General features: G+C 43.6%; 1 protein-coding gene across 9 annotated transcripts in view; it reads right to left on the reverse strand.

Moving 5' to 3' along the window:
• The window catches only part of LOC143259003 (uncharacterized), a 416,598-nt gene that overhangs the window by 218,204 nt on the left and 174,067 nt on the right, over positions 1-24,327 (reverse strand). The window contains exon 1 of one of the 9 annotated variants that reach the window (XM_076519710.1): positions 10,948-11,003. The exons of the other annotated variants lie outside the window; for them this stretch is intronic. The gene's annotated coding sequence lies outside the window, so the exon portion shown is untranslated. Of the gene's footprint in view, positions 1-10,947; positions 11,004-24,327 lie in introns of those variants that run through there. 9 annotated transcript variants of the gene reach the window in all.

Here is a 24,327-nt window from a genome sequence, read left to right on the forward strand (position 1 = left end):
TTGCCTGCGTAATTGCCTCGTAAAAATGTACTAACGTTCCCCGAAGTCGATAGCATGTTCTGTTCTACTCAGTTTATCCGATGACAACGTCTTCCCGCTTCTTTGATCCTCTTTAACCCTTTACCAATGCAACTCAATGCAACTTTGAAGTCACATACTGATTTAACCTGGTTCGTTAACACGTTCCGTGCCGAGCTTTTTTTACTCGAATCTTCACACTTTGATATTTTATTAAAACTTGATGTATTACGTGCAATTATTAATTCTCGTACACATAACAACGTAACAAAAACTTATCAACGCCCATTCTTGCGGTGGAAATTGATTCTTCGGTTCTAAATTTCTTGTAAACAATTTGTTCAGTTCACTAAGTAAACATGCAAGCGTGTACCATCGATGGTACACGTGGCACGGAACGTGTTAATGCAATTGCATTTTCGACTACAACGCGACTAAAATGTTTTGTTCTGTACTTTCTTCTGTGTAATCAAGGAGTTTATACTTCGTGACTTTTAAACTATTACTTCACGCATTAGAGAAAATCAATGTTTTAAATTGTGAATTCAATGTTAATTTATATCTTGCCGTAATAGTACCTTTTGAAGAATAACTCCACCTGATTTTGTTATTTCATTGGCTATAACGTTGCGCTAATTGAAAAACGTCATCTGATTAAAAAAAAACTACAATGTTCCTGAAACATTGCAAAACAACCTCCATGAAACAATTTTCCTATAAGAATAGTTGAAATACGGTATTTATTCCCGTATGATAAAATTCAGCGAATAAAGATAGTAGCAGCAGTGAAATCGAAAGCATTTAAGGATTTCAATATCAATTCAATATTCATCATGTCAAAATCATTTGCAATCGATTCAAGTAATTAAAGAAGGAAATCTCTATTTGGCCGTTATGTCTTGCTACTTCTACAAAAAATGTCTGTTTTGTGCAAAACTCCGCAAGTATAGTTACAACGATTACTTCTCACCAAGAATAGAAACAAATAATTTGAAAGAAAAAGAACAATTACAACCGATACTGAAAGAATGAATTCTGTAGAAGTAAGTCTACAATTCCGCGTCCATGATCATCGACCATTGCAAATTTGTCGGAGTGAACACCCTCGGTGGCACGCATCGGAGCGATTCTCAAAGTGCAGAACGAAATTCTGAATAAACAAACAACTGAATCTCCCTTGAGGATCACTTGGTCGTAGGGCGAAAATTCAACCCTATCCGATGTCTATTTTTAAGACATCGCGATGTGGGACGTGTGTTCAGGTTTAACCGAGCCGCGGAAGGTAAATCGAGGCGCAAAGACCTGTGAAATGGCCTCTTTCCCCCGAGTGACCTGCCGCTGAATGCGCAGAGCCCCTTTTTCCGTGTGCCGCAGGAAAACCGAGCCAGTCATCCTTGCCGACGAACCCCCCTAAAAAAAAAATCGTCCGACAACCCCAACGCATCTCTTCCTAGTCCCTTCCTCTTCCTGTTTCCCTCTCGCGCGTGCTTAAAAATAAACACCGGGAATCGATTCGTTTCCCGAAATAATTAGCCACGCATCGCGCGACGTTAAAAGTACTGAATTCACCCTTCTCGTCGCGTGGCCAGTCAGCCGGAATCAAATTCTTTTGAGCGACGACGGAACGCCTTTAAAATCCTAGCATCTACTAGATTGCCGATCTAGCTAATACAAAGTCGAGTACTTACGATACTTTTTGTGGTCGATCGAAATCGAGCAATTGAATGCCGATCTTGATGCTCCTTGTTGATACTGTCCTAGAAACTACCATCGAAAGGGTTCAACAACATAGATCATCGATAACGAAACGAATCTGCTAAATAAAAATAGTGAAATAAAAGAGGACCAGGAAAGGATCACACTCGCCACTAAGAATGGTTCTCATTAACAGCACTGTAACTTCGAAGAAAATGATTACTACTGCTTGGAAGAATCGAACTACATTCTCGGAACATTGTTGGATAAGCGTACCAAGTTTGGAGTTATAGTGGTGGATGCTGATCTTCCAAAAATTCCTAAAAATCGTCTACTAATCGAGACAACGAACTAGGGGGACTTCAAGTCGGCCGTGCTTTAATTCGCAGGTTTATACGCGCGGGGATAGGCGAACATTAATTTAGATTACGCCTCTAGCCGGTTGTGGCTAGCAAGGATAAGGGACGCCGGCCCCGGAATTGAAACCTCCTGCGCGGCTAGCGGCAGAGATATACGCTGCACACCTTTCGCTATTAAGTCGGCCAGGTCCTGCGGAACTTCGGGATATGATGTACCGCCGACCGAGAGGTATTGAGCGCAAAATCCTCATCGGCCTAAGGTGCACGGCCAGATCCCAGATAGGGAAACGATACGACGAGTGGGGGCAAAAGGGACGTGTCTATAGAGGTTCGGCGAAGTCCTAACCGCGGCCTAACGACGGCTATCACCGGCATATCGGGAAAGGAGAGTCGCAGATCTTATCGGTGCGTTACCACCTAAGCTGTTTGCGTCTTGTAAACTCGAAGATTACCAAAGTGGTCGACGTCTCTCTCTTTCGGCTGTCGCCCTTCTCTCTCGTTCGCCTTCGCTGATAGTAGATAACGTGACCGTCGAGGAAACCGTGGACGAGGGTCCAGAAGTGGATAGAGCCGGAGGAACCTTCGACGGCATTGAATGTGTGAATTGCGGGGTCTGGGTTCTGCACGGAACCTTATCCTCGGTCTGGACTACTCTTGGGGCGCGTGCGAGACCTTGCATAGGGATGCGACGTGGTTTCCTCGATCGCTGATACAGGAGACGACAGAATTCTGATTGGTCTCCCGCGCTCGAGGGAGAAACAAATAGCCTCTGAACTTCGGGATGTCTTCTCTGGTAGGATTAATTAATTTTAATATAACTCATATTCGTGGTAATTTTTCAAAATTATGTCAGGATATTGGAGAAGTTCTTTAATCGAATATCCTTATACAAATTAGTCCGATGATTGGGATCGCTGATTGCAGCTTCTGTTTGGCGAAGTAGTGAACTGCATTAATCCTTTCAATGTTTAGCCGTATTGTCTAATTTCTGGCATTTTTGAAAAATTTAATCCACCATGATCTTTATATAACTCATAATATGAACATGATGTAAGTGCAAGTAATTTGATTTGAATGTGGCATTTATAAAATACGAATATAATATAAAATTATGAAAATAAAATGGAAAGCATATTCCTTCTATCGTGCTTTTTAATTTTAGTTAACACTGAAAAGGATTACAAAGAGAAAAATGTACAAAGATTTACGTACAAGTAAATACTGTCTTGCCCCTTCTTCTAAACTTATGCAAACTTTTCTTACATCGTCAACATCAACAGTGATGGGGATATTTAGCTGTTTTGCCCGTTTCAGCGCATTGTCCACTTTTGCACAAGCGATCCCAGCATTTATAAACGCAACAGACGGCTGGAATAAATTGTTTCGATTTGTGGAATGTCGTTGGTCGAGCATTTACCGCGCTAAAAAGGACGAAGTTCGCCGAGACCGAGCATCGTTCGCTAGAGAACTCTCGCGAATCTATCCTAGCGTCACGTAGAGACCGTCGATACGCCGGATTCACGGAGGCATTTACTATGCAAAGTAACGAAGTTTCCGCAGCTCGGAGCCGGGCAAGGTGGAAACCGAAGAAGTGTAGGCAGAATAGGCGAGCAGCGGTGGCGTCCGTGGAATCGCGGATTTGCCGACCAAGTAATAACCCGGAGGATGCCGCGGGTCTGCCGCGGTATCGCGTTTAGGGAACACGTACGAAAGTGGATAAGCAACCGACGGGCGAACTTCATTCGCGGACTGACGCGCTTGGAATAGGTTATAGGTAACACGAGCAGCCGCGTATTTCGCCTTCTAACTCGACTCCCCCTTCGTCCTGGGCCCCGTTCCAACGTCCTCTCCTTTTAGCCACGGTCTACCCTCCTACGAGAATGCAATAACGACTGAGAGTTGCTGCACCTCCTTGAGTTTCGCGGCCGGAAGACGCCTTAACGCCTGCCCTGCGCCCCGTAGTTAGCCCACATTAGTAATCTCCCCTAGGTGTTCCCGAATTCTATGTCCCCGACATGTACGGCCAGTCGTTGCGGATTATTATGAATTCAAGTCCAAGTTTCTGCGACGTATCGGGGATCATTATTGAATGCGGGTCCTCGAGATACAAGTCGAGCGTAATGATATTAATACGGTATTCCGGGCTTAGTCTAGCCGTCTGCGACTGAAACTTGATAACTAACCCTCCGAAATTTGATAACTGTCTGTCCCACAGTCTGTCACCAAGAAATCGCGTTCATTGTACCTTTGAATTTTTTATTCTACAATCGTTTGGACTAACAAAGGTTCTACAACGCGTGAATAAACTGTCGTAGATATAGATAGAATGCTCAGTCTTTTTATTAAATAACTTGTTGTGAACGTCTCAGAGAATTTGCACTTTGATCTTGAATATTAAACAGACACTTTCAGCGATTTCATAGCAGTCATTAATTAGGTACATATAAATCTTTGCGAATCAATTTTGCTAATGTTTTGCCATTTGCAACGGTAGGTTGATCCAGAACAAATTTCGACCAGCTTCGAACTATGTCTCGTTTAAAACCGTGTAAAATTAAGCGACGTTTCCCTCGCAGCGGTTCGTATTTGTCCCCGCGCGGCGCCCAGTCGCGGTCGGAGAGCCCGATAATTAATTAAAATCGCCAAGATTATCGTTATTGCGAAAATAAATCCCGCGAGGGGGTGCGCGAGGGGGTCGGATGGAACGGCAAAGTTTCGTAGGGCGAAACTCTTTTCCACCCTCGTTTCCCTCGTGAATCGCGAGCGTTTTTCTCCAATCTACATGCCACCCCTTCACCTCGTTCGCAGCCACTATCGCCGTAACAACTGTTACAATTCGCAAGTCCGCCGTTCCACGGTCACGAACCATTTACCCGCACACTCGTTAGTAGCGGGCTAATTAATACGCGCGGCGGCAAGTATCGAGCAAACGTTTCCACGAGGGTTGTTGCCGCATTAAGCGTTGTCCACAAGGAGAGAGACGGTTCGAGGCTTGCTTGCACGCTGGTCTTCCACGAGGCTTCCGCGAGATTATTCGTGAATCGTGTCCGGCGAAGGGAACCGAGTCGAAATCGGTATCGAGGAGAGAGACCTCGACCCCTTCTGTCACGAGACGAATACGAAATCGACGAGTCGGTCTCCGGAGGGTTGAAGGGTCGTTTCCATCGCCTTACGGGTTCGCGCCAGACCAAATTAACCATGAATGGCCAATTAACCTGGAGACTGTGCCAACTAACCGCCATGGCAGACGCCACCCGTGCACCGAATTGATCGCCGTCCCACTGGTCCGGCAGTTAATCGCTGCCGACTGTCTAACGTGTGACCAGCAAAGGTTTTCGCAAACAGGAACACCGCGATCCCGCTGTCACCTTTTCGACATTTTTTCGATCGGAAATCCCTAATCAAGATCATACCGAAGAAATTGTGTACGCTGCATAATGTGTACCTTAAATTCATCTGTGTTGTGACTATTACTGCTACTTAAATTCCGAAGTCATCTCTAAAGTGTCGACCTTTGAAAAACTTCTAACATGATTATTCCTTTACAGAAACACACACACACGGAACAAATACAGTGAGGCTTAATCTTTTAGATTAAAAACAGAACCGAGAAATAAAATCGAAATGTAACCAACCGAAATCGTGAATTAGAATTGTTTCAAATCATAGTTCCTGCGAAAAAAGAATTTCGAAATCCTATTTGTTGAATTTCACTCCGCAGCAGAGTATACACGATGGAACAAATATAATATTGTCTACGATTCCGAATGGCGAAGAACAAAGTGGAAGATTATCTCACAACATTTCCGCACACGCATCAGAAATTTCGCGAAGGGTTGTGCGTATTGCCTAAACGATCGCGGAGTCATCGCTTCCGTTAAAACACGAAATGGTACCTGGGGTTCGAGAAAAGAAGCACAACCCCTAATTCCCACACCACCGAATCCCCGTCCTAAACCGTCTTCCGGGGAGACGGGTGGGGGCTGCCGTACCACGCGATGGTACATTTTTAATTACTTACACCCACGCAGCTGCATCGCGCGATGACTATAAATCAACCGGAGCGCCGCCCAGCAAAGTAATTACAGCTTGAATTTTAGATAATGTTGCCGCAAGCACGGATCACCTCCTTACCCCGACTCACCCCCGAGAATCCTCCGCGTTTTATCCTGCTTGGCCCTCATTTTGTCTTGATCCATTGTGAATAAGTCGTTTTCTTGAATCTTTTACCATCGACGACTCTTTTGTCCATATTCCTTCTAGTTGATCGATTTTTAGAATACAAAGCCTGCACGGATTATTTATTAATTGCACAGCATGCAGTTTTTTGCTTGCCATACACAGCCGTAGTTAGGAATTATTTTATCAGTAGAATTCATGCGAATTCTAATTTCAATTTCTAAGTTTACGAGAAACTTAACCCATTACCCGCCGCAATTCAAAAATACAAAAACAGATTAAATCAAGGTTATTCAACCTAAAGTTTACAACGATTTACAAGAAAATAGCAGGAATCCTTAATACTTTCATAGAGCACGTGATATGTTCTCACTATTTTAATGTCTGTATTTTATTTAGAAGCTGCAGTTTTTAAAAGAAAAGAATTTGAAGAAGTGCTCCAAAAATGGTTTCCATAAAAATAAAATAATGCACATGTAATGAATATATTTTTCAAAGGTGTGAGGAACAAATCGGAAGATGTTCAAGGACAATTTTGGAGCTAGAAAGAATCGTTGAAGGGTGAACTACTCTCAGCGAAATCGGGCGAGGGAGGCCAGCTCGATCGGTGGCTCGAACAGTCGCAGAAATGCTAATTGCGGTCCCCTGCTAATTTCTTCCCGACTTCACGTATCCCTCGGTCTTACCGGGAATAGTTTCGCGATTTGTCACGGTTGATGACACCGGTAAGTATAGAGAGTAGTCGCGGTTAAGCGAGGCCGATTGGGGCGGCGGCGGGAGCGGCGGAGGTTCGAAACGACGTCGGAATTGTTTACATAATTATGCGCCAATTAAGAGAGCGGGGCTGAAGGAGGCGCAAGGAAGAGGAGCTCGCCGGGGTGGGAGGATCGGTAGCGAGTGGCTGGCGAGGGCAGCAGCCATCTCGATTCCAGCGCAATTAAGGCGCGGTTGAGGAAACCTAAAAAAATGAACGGCACGCTAGGAAAGAGTGGAATTTAATTAGGAGCTCGTACTCTCTCGTATTTCCAGGCAGCCATGAAGAAACAAGACAGTGTAGCGAGCGAAGTGTAGACGTTCCATGGAAAGAAAGAGACGAAGGGGGCGAATCGGAGAAAAACAGAGAAGAGCGGGAAGAGAGACGATGAGAATTATTCAAGCGTGAAATTCGAGGGAGAGAGAGAGAGAGAGAGTGAAAGAGTGGGGGGCAAGAGGGGGATAGAGGTATCGTCGGCAAAGACATAACAATCAGAAATATGATAACACGCAGGATGGATGCTTACGTTCACCTCAGACCTCCTCCACGAGGATTCTCGGCATCCGAGCTAAGGTTGACGGAGAGGGAACGTGAAGTGAGATGAAAGATGATGAGTGAAGGAATCGCGGTAGGGGTAGGAGGCGCTTAATTAGAGCCAGACTTCCGTAGGATGCTTGAGGCTTCCCTACGCTCTAAACTTCTATCTTCCCACAGTTTATCCCTGTAAAGTGGCTATCTTGAAATTACCCTCGAAATTATATCGAATTTCGGACCGAGTCCACGAAACACTTCTGTCGTATTTTGCGCGTCGTGAAAACCGCTCGCGATCCGGCCTATAGATAATAGATAATAGATAATAGACACCTCTGTCTATTAGGCATTAGCCTTTTAAAATGTTTCAGTTCAGGCTCCACTAATATCGAATTCGCCATATGATACCAACTATCATATTCTTCTTTAATTAGCCCTTGCATACTACTCGCAATACTGAGATATTAATACTTTCAGGATTTTGTAAGAGTTCTTCAATCGTTTCCACAGGCAATGGAGTAACAGAGATTCGGTTTCCACGATTCCAATTTCAAAAATTAATTATGCTTCCGGAGTACTTGAGCTTCGCTGAAAATACAATGCTCGACTCTCTTTGCGACTGCGACGGGCTCCTCCAAGAATGAAGTCATTCTCGCGAGCAACAGCCGCGACGGCAAGCCGATGTTTACTTTATCCTCGCTAATCAAGGGACGTATTTGCGTTTTATAATCCTTGGTCGGCTAAGAGGGTAAAATCTGAAAGCTTAGTGGAATCTCCTTTCGGTCGGATGGGTAATCCTAGCTTCGACCCTCGATTCCTGCAGCCCTCCGTCTTCCACGAAGAGGAACGCATCTTCGTAAAACGTCTTCGTATAATGGCGCGGAGGAGACAGCGCCCGCTGACTTAATGGCTTATTTTATCCGGTAATATTGCTGTCCGATTTCTAGAGCGCCGGCCATGAATTATCGGGACGATCGAGATTCACGCGGCCACTGAACGAGTCATTGAACGCGTCTTCTTACTGGCGCCTTCGAGCTCCGCCTGGCTTCGTACAACGCATATCGCGGTTCGTTATATGACTCAAGTGCTATGGGGGTGAAAGTGATAGGAAAGTTAATTTTAAACACAAAGGAATTATCATCTATACATGTGAAGAGAAAAGAAGAATATTAAACTCTATCGAAATATTCTTACGAATCCCATTTTTGCGAACATCAAAGATCATGAAACTCATAAAATTTTCGAAATTCACAAATTCCAATCTTTGCTCCTTGAATACGATATAAAGTTGCAGAATATGAACATGAATTCTTTGCGGTCTATGCAATTAAAGTAGCTTGTTAACATCTGCAGTTCGAAAGCAAATATTTCCGCGCGTACCAACAACGCGTACTGAATTTAATCTTATTTCAACACGCAATCTTTTCTTACTCGGCTGCCAAGCGACGCTTAACACGACCATGTGTAGAAGATACATCGAATAATTTATGGGTAACAAGTACATCAATGTCGAGACCAAAGGAAACACGAAAGGGACGAGCGCGAGCGGTCTGCCTTATCGATAATTCACTCGATCTGACCGATGTAGAACGATCTGCTCGTACCACCCTGTAATTCTACCAGGTTCGTCGTATTTATATGATTAATGTGTTTATAATGGCTAGACCAGTCTGCGTTTTCACTGACTGAACAATCCAACCCTCATCCCTCGGCTTATGTGATAGAACACGGCGTCCACCAACCGAGGAGTTCCGAAGACATGTCGTCGATATAATTTCACAATAAAACCAGCGTTTATATGTGGTAATAGCATCCTGTAACCGCATGTTACGACAAATTGCTGAAGATTCACTGCACTATTACCGCAGTCTGCGCCGAAGCTTCGTAATCACCATATGTTATGCGACGTATTTCCACGAATTCGCGCGCGCGCGCGTTTCAAGCAGAATCCACATTGTTAGTGTCCGCGAATCAGTCTCTGGAAAATCGAGGTCTAGTGGTTACTTCAAGTTTCAGGCAAAGAGTCTAGACGGGTTTGAGGGACAAATTCGCATTGAATTGAAGAGAAAGACGAAAAGATTTCACGGCAAATCCAAGTTTGGCAAATCAAGCCAATCTAAAGGCTAATGCTAAGAATTGTGCGGGTTAAATTAGTTTGCACAAATTATAGAAGGAAAAGAGGAAGACTCTGTTAGAAAAGTTTTGAAAATATAGACTTAAATGATTTGCATCGATCTTTGAATTTTCTTAGATCGAATAACCATGGAAATGCTTCAATGAAAAATTTGGGGTCTTAAAACGAATTTTTTTGGTAGAATATCCCCGATTACAAACCGATAGTCCCTGTGGAAGGGTTAATCGCGATGGATTGGTGTAAAATTTCTCTTAGATGCCGGAGGGGCATCTACAGTTCGAGCCCTGTGAAATCGAGCTATCGAATCGACATCCGTCATGCGAACGTCAGAAGCTATACGTGTTCTCCTACTGGTAACTCTAGCCACTCGACGGTAATTCTCTAGCTGGCATGCGACCGCCACTCGAACGACACGACATCACACGAACCGTTCGACCATTCCCGTTTTCCCTTTTTTCTTTTCCTCCTCATTTTTCAGTTCGTCTCGTGCGGCTTTGGGCAGCGCGTGCACGAAACGAGACTGCGGAACAGAGAGGCCGCGGCAAGAAACATTTCGAGGTGCACAAACGCTCGCGCAATAAAAGCTGCCCCGCCAAAATACAATAGTAGCTCGCTTTTCGTAGCAAGATTTCAATCGGTTAACGCTTTGTCCACCAGGGTTGCTTGCTTTTCCTCCGAAAATCAAAAATTCGATAAATTTTCCGCAGCGACGGCGATTTTTATAAGTTACTTAAGGAGGATTGTTGAGATTCGTGTAGTTGTAACATTAAGAAAGCAATTAAGAGCTTTCCATAAGTTAGATGAAATTAATATGCGTTCGCACAATACATTGATGATTCATCATTTAGAATATTTAAGTGCGTTTGTACTATCTCCATAATATTTGCGTGGCTCTGCATAATGCCGCTCCATTATTGTCCCTCATTGTTTCGTGCCATTTTTTTTTCCTGCCATTCAACCGAGTAAACCCACTGCCAATTACAAGTAACCACCCAGTAAAACAGAGCTCACTATAATTGAAGAGCATTTTGCATTTACTATTAGTCTGAGGCTACTATGGAAGGGTAAATAAATGATAGCAAGAAGTGCGTTCAGATTTGGTATTGAGCGAACAACAGTGAAATTTAAACTTGTTCGGTAGAAACTTCGTTGTTAAGTGTACATGATTCTTCGACTGAATCATTTTGGAGAGTAAACATTTCAATATTTTCAGACGCAAACAAGAATTATTCTAGCGCAGAACTAACAAAAACACGTGTAAGATCAAACAAACTTACTCTTATTTCACCGGAAAGCAGTATTTGTGGTTCTCGCAAGGTCCCTGCGAGTCCGTCGCAACGCGGTCAAACTTCCTCCAACTCGGTCGCAAGTAAACATGTCTCTCGAAGGAACATCTAAATACCGGAACAGCTCTCGAAAGGCATTCTCTTAAAACTGTTGACACACGTAGACACTAATTGTCCGAGGAAAGAAAATGTCAGTGGAAACGTTCATAGAAACATCTCACAAAAGACTCAGTGTTCCAAACATATCTAATCTTATAACCACAACTATTGTTTAAAGATGCATTTTATATCCTCCTAAACGCCCCACAAATAATGTCATACTCGTTCCGAAGTCACTTGGATCTATTCCGATTATCACTCGATATCACTTCTTGCGTCTTTAAGCAATTACGCGGGACTAACGAGACTTTACCGAAGTTAGGTAATCATTGCGTTCGTGAATAATTTGTTTGGAACGAAGAGCGCGGGAAGCGAGCGCGATTAGCGGCGCGAAGGCACTGTCAGTTCGCGGCACTTTCGCGAAAGAATTCACGGAGCAAGTTTAGCGACACGTATGCCGATGTGTAACGGTAAGCGTGCCAAGGTTCGAAACGTACTGATATCCGCGGGTCGCTTGCGATTGACATGCAGTCGTGGGCGACTGTATACGCGGAGTGTCGGCGCGGGTTTTACGCGCCACGTGGCGTCTCGCGGTGCAGCGTTCGCGAGCCAACAACGTGACAAATGTGACAGCGGTACAGAAATGGCAGCCCTCCTCCCTTCTCATTCCACTTTCCTAAGCGGTTCTAAGCGAGCCGGCCGCTATGCCGTTAGCGTACGTGGCTTACGAGCACGTGGGAAAAGGCGCGTGCGGAACCAGCGTCGGCAGGCGGCAGCCTTTGCAGGACTGCTTTCATAATAGATGCCCACGATATACATACGTCACCGCACGCCGGCTTGCCACGCGAAATAACACACATTTGCGGTTAATTTCACGGACGATCGTTGTGTGCCGAAGGTTTAACGCCGGACCAACCGTCCCCAAACCGCGAACCGTATTTTCATCCATTTCGGTACAACGAGGTTCCTTTCGTTTTTCTTTCCGTTTACCGGTTTGTACGGTGGGTCAGCCGCGGATCGATACGGAAATAATGAGTTCATTTAACTGGATTCAGCTAGAGATCGCGTTATGCGTTTGTGGCTGTGTATGCGCACTGTACGAGACTCTATGATTACTTCGAATCACTTTGACAGTTCGTGGGAATGGCAAATTGCTGAATGATGCTCGTTAATAGTCGTTGTATAATATATTCGGAGACAGAAATGCGGGCTTGAAACCGGATAAATACTGTTGATAAATACTGTTCGTTGTAAATATCGTGATAACAATTCGTATTGCTAGCGCTCGGTGCAGATAATGATCTGATCGATTTTAACCTTACACTGCTTGGATCGAAATAATGAAATTGTTTCTTCGCTGCATGGAACTGCATAAAGAGTTCCGTCGAATGTTCCAAAATGGTTGAACGAAAATTGAAAGAGTTGAATTTTGTTCATTGATTCGATAAGAATCATCGACGGATATATCTAATACTTATTGCATACGGATTCTATGCATTTATGACAAAATTGAATAGAAAAATGATTTTGCATTATAAGAATATGTTATAAGTTGTAATTCTCAATCTATTAAACCTATTAAGATAGCAAATGAATTTCAAACACTCTCCAGTTTGTTTTTCATTTCCAGTAGAAAATTGTCATTCCTAAAAAATTATTAGAATTCGCAAAAATTTTCTGATAAAGATATGCATATGCACAAAACGCGAAGTCTAATAATAACGCGAAGGGATAGCATCGACGCTTCTAGAACTTCAAGTAAGCTGAATTTCTCGGTCAGAAAATACGGAACGCTATGGAAAACGATCACACTATGGTAGTGAACAGCGAGTAATGGACGGACACGTTACCCATGCTGTAAGCTATAACACCGCGTGCCCCACAAGCGTTTGGAATTGATTTTTCCTGTAAGAAAGCGGGAGGCATCAAATTTCAAGAATTAATCCACTATATTCCGCGGGACACACAAGCTTGGCGACACAAAAGAACCAATAAAACAATGAAACTTAATGTAAATAATTCTGTGCCGTACGAACTGGGTCATACGAACGGTAAACAGCCTTCAACGGAGATACACAAACAAAGGCTGGATCGATGGCTGGCAATTTTAATGACAAACGAGCAGTCATTAAGGAGTGCCGGTGCGATTCTCATTCGCACAGCCGGTCACCGAATCGATATCGCAAAATATTAAACAGCTTAATCGAGTCGGCTGACTCGGTCGCGATAAAATTCATCGAGCAATTAAAAGTTCTCTGTTCCCATCGATTCGTTATAGAAAACTCTCGAACAACGAGGAACACATAACCAGGTGAGAGAGAAAGAGAGAGAGAGAGAGAGAGAGAGAGAGAGAGAGAGAGAGAGAGAGAATAGATTTATCTGACGCGATTCCTCGCATCCGTTCGACGAAAAGCTAGAACCGACGATAAATTAAAGGGCTGCGGGGGAGCATGACGGTTTTTAAAAGCCATGATTTTACGATGAAAGCTCGCGTTTCATGGTGGTCGCGGAAGGGCAAGCCTCGACAGGCCGCCTGCCCCGTTTAACTGCAACCTGGCAATTACCTGTAGGGCATAATTGTCATCCCTTACGTTTCCCTGGCCGGCCTCCCCCTGCAGCCGGTTCCCACCCTGCTTCACCTGACCCGTTCTTCATGCTCTTTGCCCAGGGCTACCCCTGGGCCACCCGTGGGCCACCCCAACGGAGGCGTCGGGTCACGCGAGGCCGTGCCTGTCGCAGAAGTCCACGCGACGCGCACTGCCACGCAATGCCGAAACAACACCGACTTACCTTACCTGTATCAGATTTCTAATTACTAATTTACTCCCGCCGACGACCCCCTCCGACCCTCCTTTCAACCGTAGACCGCCTTCGAACCGACTCGACACCGACGACGACAACCACGACTATTTCTTTCCTTCTTTCTTACTCCCTCCCCGTTTTCCGCGGGGCCAGGAATTTATTAATTTGCTTTTTTCTTTTGGATCCCAGCGATACCAACGCGCGAGGACGAGAAACGTCTCGTGCACACTCGATCGTCTGCTCGAATGCCGGGATCCCGAAACCCGCGACGACAGGGCGAACGGTGCAAGTATTTTGAAGTTTTAGACTCACCCGACGGGGGGACAGACGGGCCTCGAGCGATTAGCGACTCTCATGCGACTATAGGGTCGTCTCGGTATTTACCTGCAACAGAACAATTTCGGCGAATTAGGATCGTGGAATATTGGTATGCACTGTCGCGTTGTTCAACCCTTTGCTGTTGGAGTTTCTTCAGCGACTGGAATTTCTTTGTCCGTGACCATTCCTTAGAAGAAAAGAATAACTACTGCTTAAATTTCGATAGTAAATCGTTCACGTTTTATTTTCTTTACATCTGCATTCACTAAGCTTTTTTATCTTTCATAATTTCCCTGGTACAAACGAACAATTTTTATTTCTTGTGTATCTATATTTACTGTTACATTTCTAGATTTTGAAAGATCATATTTTGCTTCGCTTTAGAAGAAATAAATAACATTCATGGCTAGTAGATTAAATGTGAAATCTCTGTCACGAGTTTGACTTGTTGTTATATATAGGTGAGAGGGTTAATATAGAATTTGTAGAATTTTTATACAGGATAGACATTTAACACGTTTCAACGAGGTCGTTAAATTAACTCCAAAGGTTTCTGTTTTCGGTTAATCAGAAGCTGACAAACTTTGATGTTTCTGTTTTCTATAGGCGACAGATCTTGATGCAACATTACATTTTTTTTAGTGTAATCTAATAAAAATTTTCGCAATTCATATAATTCCGTAGGTTACTGTCAATCTATGAAGTATGACGGCCGAAGGAGGGCGATGAGGGTGAAGTGTAGCGAAAGGGGAAGTAACGAACGCAGGCATAATTGCGAAAATTAATTATTGCCTTGCACGAATGTCATGCGTTTGCCTGTTATTAGCCCGCAGGCAAAATTTAAAGGGAAGCGACTTGTTACCAATCCCATTCCATAGTTCGTTTCCAATCTCAACCATCGCTGCAGGGGTTCACAAAAATTACTGTTCATAAATAATCAATTCTTACCAATTATCCAAAACTTTTCAGGAACGTAAACAGTAGTTCCAAGTATGCTCGAACTTTGGCCGAGTATATTTGAATTTTTTATGAGTACATTTCTAGAGTATTCTGTCGATATTATCTATAACTAAAAACCTCTGTGTAAGTGCACGAGACACTTGAAAGTTAAAACGAATGTCATTACATGATAAATTCGAGTAGTATTTCTAACGCGTTCAAATCTTTCTGTAACAACAGTATGGAACTACTTACAAGTACAATTTCAAACCTAGAGTGCGGAACCAACTTCTATAAAATGTTTATATAGCGAATATACTTCATGATACTTCATCGTGTTCGAGTAAAAATTGAAATTCATCGAACAAAACATGATTATGTGTCCAGAGTGCACCGACTCGTGCATAAACAATTATAAAATTCCATTAAGAAACAAAAGATGACCTCTGAAACGTTTTTTAAATAACGAATAGTTCTGAAGATAATCACATATTTTGATTTAAATGGGACACCATGTATACCAGATGCGTGAAAAATCGTGGTGCAACCGGCCAGGGGATGATTCTACATGGCGAAAAGAGTAACATTTTTTCATTTAAGGCTGCGTTCTCGAGAAAAATAAATTTCAAAATCCATCAGGTTTGCGTGGCTTTTAGTATGACGAGAAGTAGGATTGGTATGCGATAGCCAGACGCGCCACTTGATTCCTATTCAATAGTATCATTTTGTCATCCTATTCTTTCTCGAAATCGGAGCCTCAAATGAAAGAATGTTATCATATTCTTCGATTTATCTTTACATGTAGAATCATCTCCTGGTCGGTTATACCACGATTTTTCATCCACCCGGTATTGTGCCTTCGCTAATACATGCTCCAGAACAGCTGCCCCCTCAATCCACCAAATCAGAAGAACTTCGACAGATTGCGAGCCACGACATTCGGCTCGGCAAACATTATTCCACGCCTAATCCTAATTTCGCAGCACTCTGCGTACCCGCGATGCATTATCATCTCACGACCGGGTGTCTTTGAAGCGAGTGATCGCGGGTTCGGGCGGGGCACGTTACAACATTTACTTACTGCCGTTTAACCACTTATCACGTCGGATCTCAGGACCCGGTGCTTCTGCAACGCGCCTAGAGGCAGATTTCCGTGGATAGAGGAGAACGAAGAGCGCCGGGGCGAAATCGAGCGGCTGCACGCCATACCGTCGCGCGTCGTGCCCCCGATGTAGCGGGGATGGAAACGGCGAAACACGTCGGTAACAGGTCGGACAGAGAGAAAGAGAGACATCAACCGGCGCATATCCATTACGCGGTGCGCGTGGGGGCGTTTAACGCAAAAGCGTGCGAGTCGGCTGAGCGAGTATCGGCGTCCTTTATCCACCAGCACGCGTTACACGCCTCGCATGCTTCAAGGACATATCTGCTGGATATCAAGCCGACTACTCGATCCGGCTAACCGCTTACACACCCGGCCACCTCCCAACTTCTCCTCGTCATCCTCCTCGCTGCTAGTTTCAACCCTGCTACCTCCTACCTCTTGCCTTTTGCACCAACCGAGCACAGATATTTACCGATTCCAATTGGTTTCGTGATTGCGTCTAAGTGGCCGGATAGACGTGTTTCGGCAGACACGACCGATATCAAGGAACACTGGTCGGGACATCGGGGCCTTTGGTGAACGTATCGATTGCCAAAAATGTTCGTTGAACGTAGCTTTTCGACAACTTTTTAGAACGCAAGTGGCAATGCTCGGTGAAGGACTATTCCGTGTACTGGTTGTTCGCAAGGATTTTTTGTTGGCCTTTTTTCATGAAATTGTACGTAGCGTGTAAAAAATTTTAGAAAGTCTCTGCTGGTGCTAGAATGCATCTTGTTAGTTGAAACATCGTTATAATAGCGTTTAGGGGGGGGGGGGCATGCATTGTAAAAGTGTACAGTTTACGTCGTTACTAAACTGCGGATCATTACGCAAAATGAAAATTTTCAGAATCGACTGCAAGAAACAGCAGTTAAACAGAAAATTACTTTTTCTATTAATAATCTGATCTCTTTTCTTTTCTGTTTTATCTACTCATTTTTATTATGAATGCATAAAATCGGGCAGTGCAGTGATTACTAAATTGTGGACCTTAATAACGACGCATAATCAAAATTGCCTGTATCAATTGTAAGAAACTGGAGAGCAGTAGAACTGTCATTCTTAAATTCCATTATCGAAGCGGAATTTATGAGACTCGATAGAATTTTATTAACCAATGATTAACTTACCACTACTCTTATGAACAGAATTACAATTTTATTTGACTCTGGGGAGAATGCACAAGCTTTGCCTCGTAAAAAAGAGACAAGTTGCGAGGAGATATAATAATTGACAATGTTTCCATAAAATTATATATATGTCACTAACTTTCTAGCCACGCGCGGATATAAAAGCGTCTTCCTTTCATAGTCCGACCGCTGAAACTGTAATCCACGAATCGAAAGACTACTCCGAATCACGATGTTGGAAATTTCAAAATTTCTGAAAACGCAGGAAAAGCGACGAGTGCTAATAATCTGCAGCCACCAGGAAACCGCATCGAGGGGACAGCTGCAGACAATGAAATATGCATCTCGTATTAAAACTTTGTGTCGCATGGACGGCTGAATGAAATCCGTGAAGGATTGATCATCAGAGACCGGAACGCTCGCGCAGCGTCGTAAATTATGATAGATACGCGCGGACCGAGCCGCGCCCGGAGAGAAAGGGTTACAGGTTAGGTGAATATGCCAAGGGCCCTTTCTGACTGGCTCTGATGTGGTCTGCGGCCTGAGCTTAATAACCGTTGGCCCTCGGCCTCCTCAAACAAACGTTTCTAACCATTACGCGCCTCTTAGCCCCTGGCGCCGAAAATCCTCTGCGACGACACGCACGAGGAAAGAAGACAATAGAATGAATTCAGGATGAATAAGTATCTTACATGCGGACTGATCGACAGTATTCGTCGTACAATTGAAAAATGCTCATTTTCTTGTAAATAAGCCGTTCACCTATCAGTTGAACTTTAAGTTCAGAAAATGCGAATTTATTTTAATGATGTGTGGACAGCGAATTATTTCACAGAAACAGATATGAGAAAAACATTGATTTCGTTAATGAAGATGAAGCATTAAAAAAAAGAACAGCATAAAATCATAAAAATTCAAATGATATCCCTCTTTAATCTTGCAATGATATGTTCACCCTCTCGAATGCTGTGTAACTTTGTTGTTGCTTCTTAGATTTTAATCATAGCTATAAAATAACAATACACCAGTGTGCTCCTCTTCGATCTTGCAACGATATCTTCAACATCTAGATTGCTGCGTAACTTTTAGTTTTTATGGCTAGTTAACCCGTTAGTTCGCCGGCTAAAAAATTATTTAATTAAAAGCACCGGTCAGAACGATCGAGGAACCGCCCGAAAAAACGTTTTGCAGAAATTCCAGCCTGCGTAAAAAGTTCATCGAGACAACGCCGGCGATACCGGACCGTACGAATGTACCCAGGTTGTCGAGTTTCGCACGAACTTGCGCATCCGTAACGAAGAAGTGCATCGGCCGGAAGTCAATGGTAAAAAGGCCGTGGAAAAAAGTAAACTGTCGACGAGCGAATCAAATGAACGCGGTCGGAAGCACCGCGGTTGGTAAAAAACGGGGTTGATACGTGTCGAGAGGTACTCCGGTATTAAAAACGCGGGCAACAGTCACGAGGAACGAGGTACCGGATTATATCGTTGCCCCGAGCACAGTCGTGTGTAGGAGGCAATGCAAGAAGAGCCATGAAGAGGCGGGGGAGGGCGGCGAGTGGCTCATCGACTGGTACAGGCTAGTACCGATATTACCCTGCACCCCCAAACCAGCCAACTAGCGAGGCAGAGAAAGGGAGAGAACCAGAGTAGAGGAACTAGAGCCTCTCCGTGTGTATGTGTCTGTATACGTGCAGGGAAGAGAGACAGAGTAGGAGGGATGGAAGAGAGAGAAGCAAAGAGGAACATGTAAGCTCGCGTAGGTATCCACTTCCCTTCCGCGATCAATTAATTCCGGACACTAATGCTTTTCTAAAGACACACACCTAGCCGGGCTTACCACTCGGATAACCAACAACTATTCCTAGAGCCGTCCGTCCGAACCATCGAATTACACGTCACGCGATTCCATCGCAACTGAGCCGCGTTTCCCTCTCGACGGCTTCTATGCTGTCGGGAAAGCCGATCGGATATAAATTGGGTAACACTTTTTGAATGGCATCCGTGCTCGAGACGTCCATCGACGAGCTATACCTACTGACCAGATGGTTTTTTAAATGCTACGGATGCTTAACACCACCTGGAAGTACATGATTCGATCCGGATTTGATGTATTCGGCAGCATTCGCACAAGTACGGTGCTCATTTCTTTCGAAATTTAATGACATTCTTCATAAACCCACTTTATGCATATACAGTACATAGAAATTTTTTAAATACGAACATGTCTCATATCTTTTGCCGTTATATTTTGCCTCGTATCTGTTTATCGTTATCTAACGCTGCGTTATCTGACACCGTTATCTACCAATGTAGTATTATGACACAGGGGGGGGGGGGTGTCAAACTCGCGGCCCGAGATGAATATTTTTGCGACCCAGTCAATATATCCGACGCAAAGTAAAAATAAAATAGAAATAGTCTCGGCCAATAAAATTCCTCCCGAAATAGGAAAGATAGTATCAGAGAAGAGATGTCAAGTATCAGGACGTAAACAATAATTTAACTTTATATATATTTATTACAATGTACTAGTCAAAATAAAAATATTTGTTTCTATGAACATTGATTGTTTTGTGGCCCACCTAAAGTTAAGCATTGTTTATTTGGCCCAAGTTAGCTTTTGAGTTTGACACCCCTGGTCTAACACGTGCTAATATTGATGAAATTTACACGAGATATAAGTTAGGACAGCTATCACCAAAAAATGCAAGCGACCTTCGACCTAAAACTGCATATTGCTTAACGTATTTCTCAAAAACTAGAGCGAAAACCAAGCTCTTCTTTGAACCCTACGCTGCACCACTTTCTTCGCAGATACAATGATCAAAGCTTATACGATTTCAGTAATTTCTTAGAACGAAAAGGAAATTTATATTTATTGCATGCCTATATTTTCTCGAATGTATAGGTAATGGCGACAAGTGAATAGAAATTTATTTCGACGGAAAAGCACGAAATGACATTTACGCTTAGTAGGTTATTACCAGAAACCTCCATCGCGAGCAGTGTAGCCAGAAATGAACTTGCGAAAGTATAGCAAAGGGTTAAATTATGCAGCGGTAAATCAGGAACTTAGCCAAGTAAAAGTTGAATAAGGAGCACCATCTGTCTAAATGGTACATTAAAAATTGGTAAGTAGCCTTCGCACCGCTATCGACGAACAATTGTTGCGACACGAAATTCGTTGGAAAGTTATTAGCATGTTCGAATCTTCGAGCGACTCTTCCCGGCGACGACCCTCCGACGATAAAATCCGCGGCAGTCCGATATCCTCGAGTCAACGATATTTCCTGGAGGCGTGGGCTAGATTCGTTCGGGAGATGCGCATTCCCAGGGCACAATAAATCATCATCCCGTCCCTGTCTCGCCCACACCCTCTCTATTTTCGGAAAATCGACGACGAGCTCCCCACCGTAATAGGCACCTATCTGCGCGTTACTCCGCGTCTACGACTACGAGGCCGGCACTCTCTCCAGAGTATTCTAATTGTGAGAGACAGTCCCGGGAAAATACTCGACGGAAGTTTCCGCCGGGTTCGCTCCGCCGGCATATCGCCGGTATTTCAATGTGCCACCAACACCATCCTGCCTGCTGCCGACACGACGCGACGCTACCCGACAAGGCAGGTCTTACCTCTAGGTAACACCTACGCCATTCCCACCCACCGAGTCCTCCGCGGCAGAATTAATTCCGAAAGCAAAATTAAGTACCTGCGAGAGCTGGTAAATACAGTCACCGTTAGGCTCCTGAAAGTAAACCCGGGTGTTCGTCGTGTCCTACTTCGACTTGGCGCCGGATGCGTGATTTCGAATCTGATAGCTTACCGGATCACCGCATACGAAATCGGACAAACCCTATACTCTGGAAGTGGCACAAGCAACATTTTTCCAAACGATCCCTCCAGTTTTTATCCTATTGCATTCTGTCGCATGGAGTCAGACACATTGCGGAGACTTCGCTAAATTTTATTTAGATACGCGGACAATTACGATAAATATATTTCACTTTTCATATATTTCATATATTTTTTCATATATTTTCAAAACTCCGGAAGAACTATTTCACTTTTTATTACGAAAAGGAATGATTTCGAGAGACTGGCCACGAAATCAATTTTAAAGCAAGTGCAGGAATTAGATGCGAAGAAAATGTTTGCTGGTGTGAATTAATGGTGTATTTTATAATTAACGTTTAACAGAATCTAGTATTAAATCAATAAGTTCGGTTCTGAACCGTTCACATATAGTCTACTGTAATAAGATAATTGCTCGTGCAGGTCTGCCAACAATATTGTTGTATTTATAGTATCACAAGTTTGAAAACTAGTATATTGTGCAGAACATTTTTGGAGCGGGGAGAAACGTGCTTCTAGAACGGAATATAATACAGCTTTAATTGGGATCTGGAAGTGGAGAATTCAGTAGTGTTTACGATTCCGCCGATTACCCGACATGTTTGGTGACAGCCACGTCGCCAAATTCTTTGATAATGCTCGCACCGTCGTCGGGGCTTTTGAGAAGTTCCCGAAACTGACGTTGATCCCTCTCCCGTTACTCGTTGCGACTGTCGCTCACAATTAACCGTCCCGAAGGATCTGCCAACGAGGAAGAACAGAACGGAAGGAGTACCCAGAAAATAGAGGAGAACAAAATGAAGGCCGGTAAAGCAAGATAGGGGTACGAAGTGACTCCTACTTGACGGCGCATCTTACATGACAGTCTTTGTACTATCGGGTAACTTCATCCTGCCAATCTCTTTGTCTGTCGCGTTTTCGTTCATTTCGGGAGGGTCTCCTTGCTGAGTCGTTTGACGAAAGTGAAAGACACTGGGAAAATTGAGTTGAAGAAACAGCCACTGACAATGCCGACGTCGGTAGCATAATATTTCATTCTTGAAAAAGTTCAGATACCTTCTTGAAACGTTAATAGTATACTGAGAAATGATTAGCGTTCGGTAAGATTTTACACTGTTGTCCGATCAATCACAGACCTCTATTACTATCTGTTCAATGAATTTTTGTAATCGAAATTTCATATATTGACTTGACGCCAATGCTGGTTTCGACAAATTTTTGACCTCTATGGATCTAAGTGCTCGGCGATACACCTCCGCTCGGAGCCGCGATAATCCCCTTGAAGCGTTACGTTATAGATCCGTGCCAGTTATTATCGATAGTGTGAGCAGTCGCGCCAGAAACCCACGTCCACTTAATTATTCATCGAAACTACTTCCTACAAGCCTCAAATTGTAGACATAGCGAGAGATATCCGTCGTTTGCCTACACGGAAGCACGCTACAGTCAATGAAACAGTTCCGTTTACAGAGAAACTGTCAGAAACGTCGATCATCGTCGTGCTTTCAAACAATTTTTCCAGTAGTTCCTCTAATTCCGCGGCACTTATAGTCTCCAGCGGTAGTGTCGCGCAATTGAAGACCATGGTCGAGAGGATCAATTGGTTCTGTTTTCCTAGTTACATGGGAATCGTGTCGATCTCTCGCATCCGACAGGTGTGCGAGCGACCACCTTTCTCCGGGCGTTAATTTTGCACCAACACACTTTTCGACACATTCGCCGACACTCAGCCACCATCTGAGGAGACCGTGAATGCCCAAACGAAGGTGGTGCGCCGTAGGCAGGGACAGCTCATTAATATTTAGACGTATTTTGAGCGGCGAGCCACCACCACCATCGCCATCACCGTCGCTAACTCCGGCTCCATCGCCGTCGTCATCGTCGCCGCCGCCTTTATACATAATTATACGCGCGAGATTGGCGAGTGTCGGGCGAGCATCGCCGTCTAAAGATTACTCGCCCCATCCTGCCTCGAAATTTTCGCCCCGACCGTCGAGTCCCTTCCGAACAAAAATTTGTTAAACATAAAATTAGCAACATCCAAGCGAAATAAAAGTTCTCTGTCCGAATTGTGCGAAACCGAAGTTAAATGTATTTCTTCTTTTAACAAGTTTTAGCAGCTTTCGATGAGTACACTCATCTTGACAAAAATTTGACGAGTATAATTGTCAAGGACAACTGACCGGTTAATATATTTTTTATTAAATGATACATTTTATAAAAGTGTTGTATTTAAACGAAATGTGGAGAAAATCAGTGTAATTATAGTAACGTACACATTTTTTAAAGGGATTGCAACAGCTAATTGGTTAATAGCAAAGCTATATTTAAGCATTAAAATTTTCTTGTCGGTGATTTTACCGCCTTGTGGTAGATTGAACTTCGTGTGAATCAGTTTTCAGTACTATTTACAAGTGTTATTTTTGCCAGGATCCGTTCAATTTTTACGAGCCTCGCTGTGACTCGAATGAAGAGTTACTCGATGAATAATGATTTGCCGTGCGTTTCAATTCAAATGTCGTCGACGAGCGCGGAAGATTTTATGGAAGTGCCCTTAGGAATCGCAATGCGGAAGAAGATACTGAACTATTTATCCTGATACGAAGGTAGTGGAGGTGTTCGCGATAGAGGAGAGAATATAACAGTCTGGAAAATAGAAGTGCGCTGGAAATCAATATTTGTGAGTCGCTGTTTTAAAATAGACGTCGTACGGCTACGTGTATGTAGACAGTTAGCGAAGCCCTTACCATCAATTTACAACAAGATGAAACAAAGTGCTACGTGTTACCATAAGTCAGTGGTTATACCTAGCTATTGGAAAATTTTCATTTTAATAATTAGTTGCGAAATTACGGGCAATATAGTGACAAAGTAAATTCGTGCCTTTTCATGCTCGCTTGAAATACAATGGAGATAATTATAATAGTTCACCCTTCCAGCATGTAACTGTTGGTATATACAACGATACACACACACACACATACATACACACACACGCACGCACGCACGCACACACACACACACACACACATACACATGTCTACATAGGGGCAATAAATACAGGTACAAGCCCGAGCATCTCGG

The sequence above is a fragment of the Megalopta genalis genome, chromosome 3 (genome assembly GCF_051020955.1).
Source record: "Megalopta genalis isolate 19385.01 chromosome 3, iyMegGena1_principal, whole genome shotgun sequence".
NCBI classification, from domain to species: domain Eukaryota; kingdom Metazoa; phylum Arthropoda; class Insecta; order Hymenoptera; family Halictidae; genus Megalopta; species Megalopta genalis.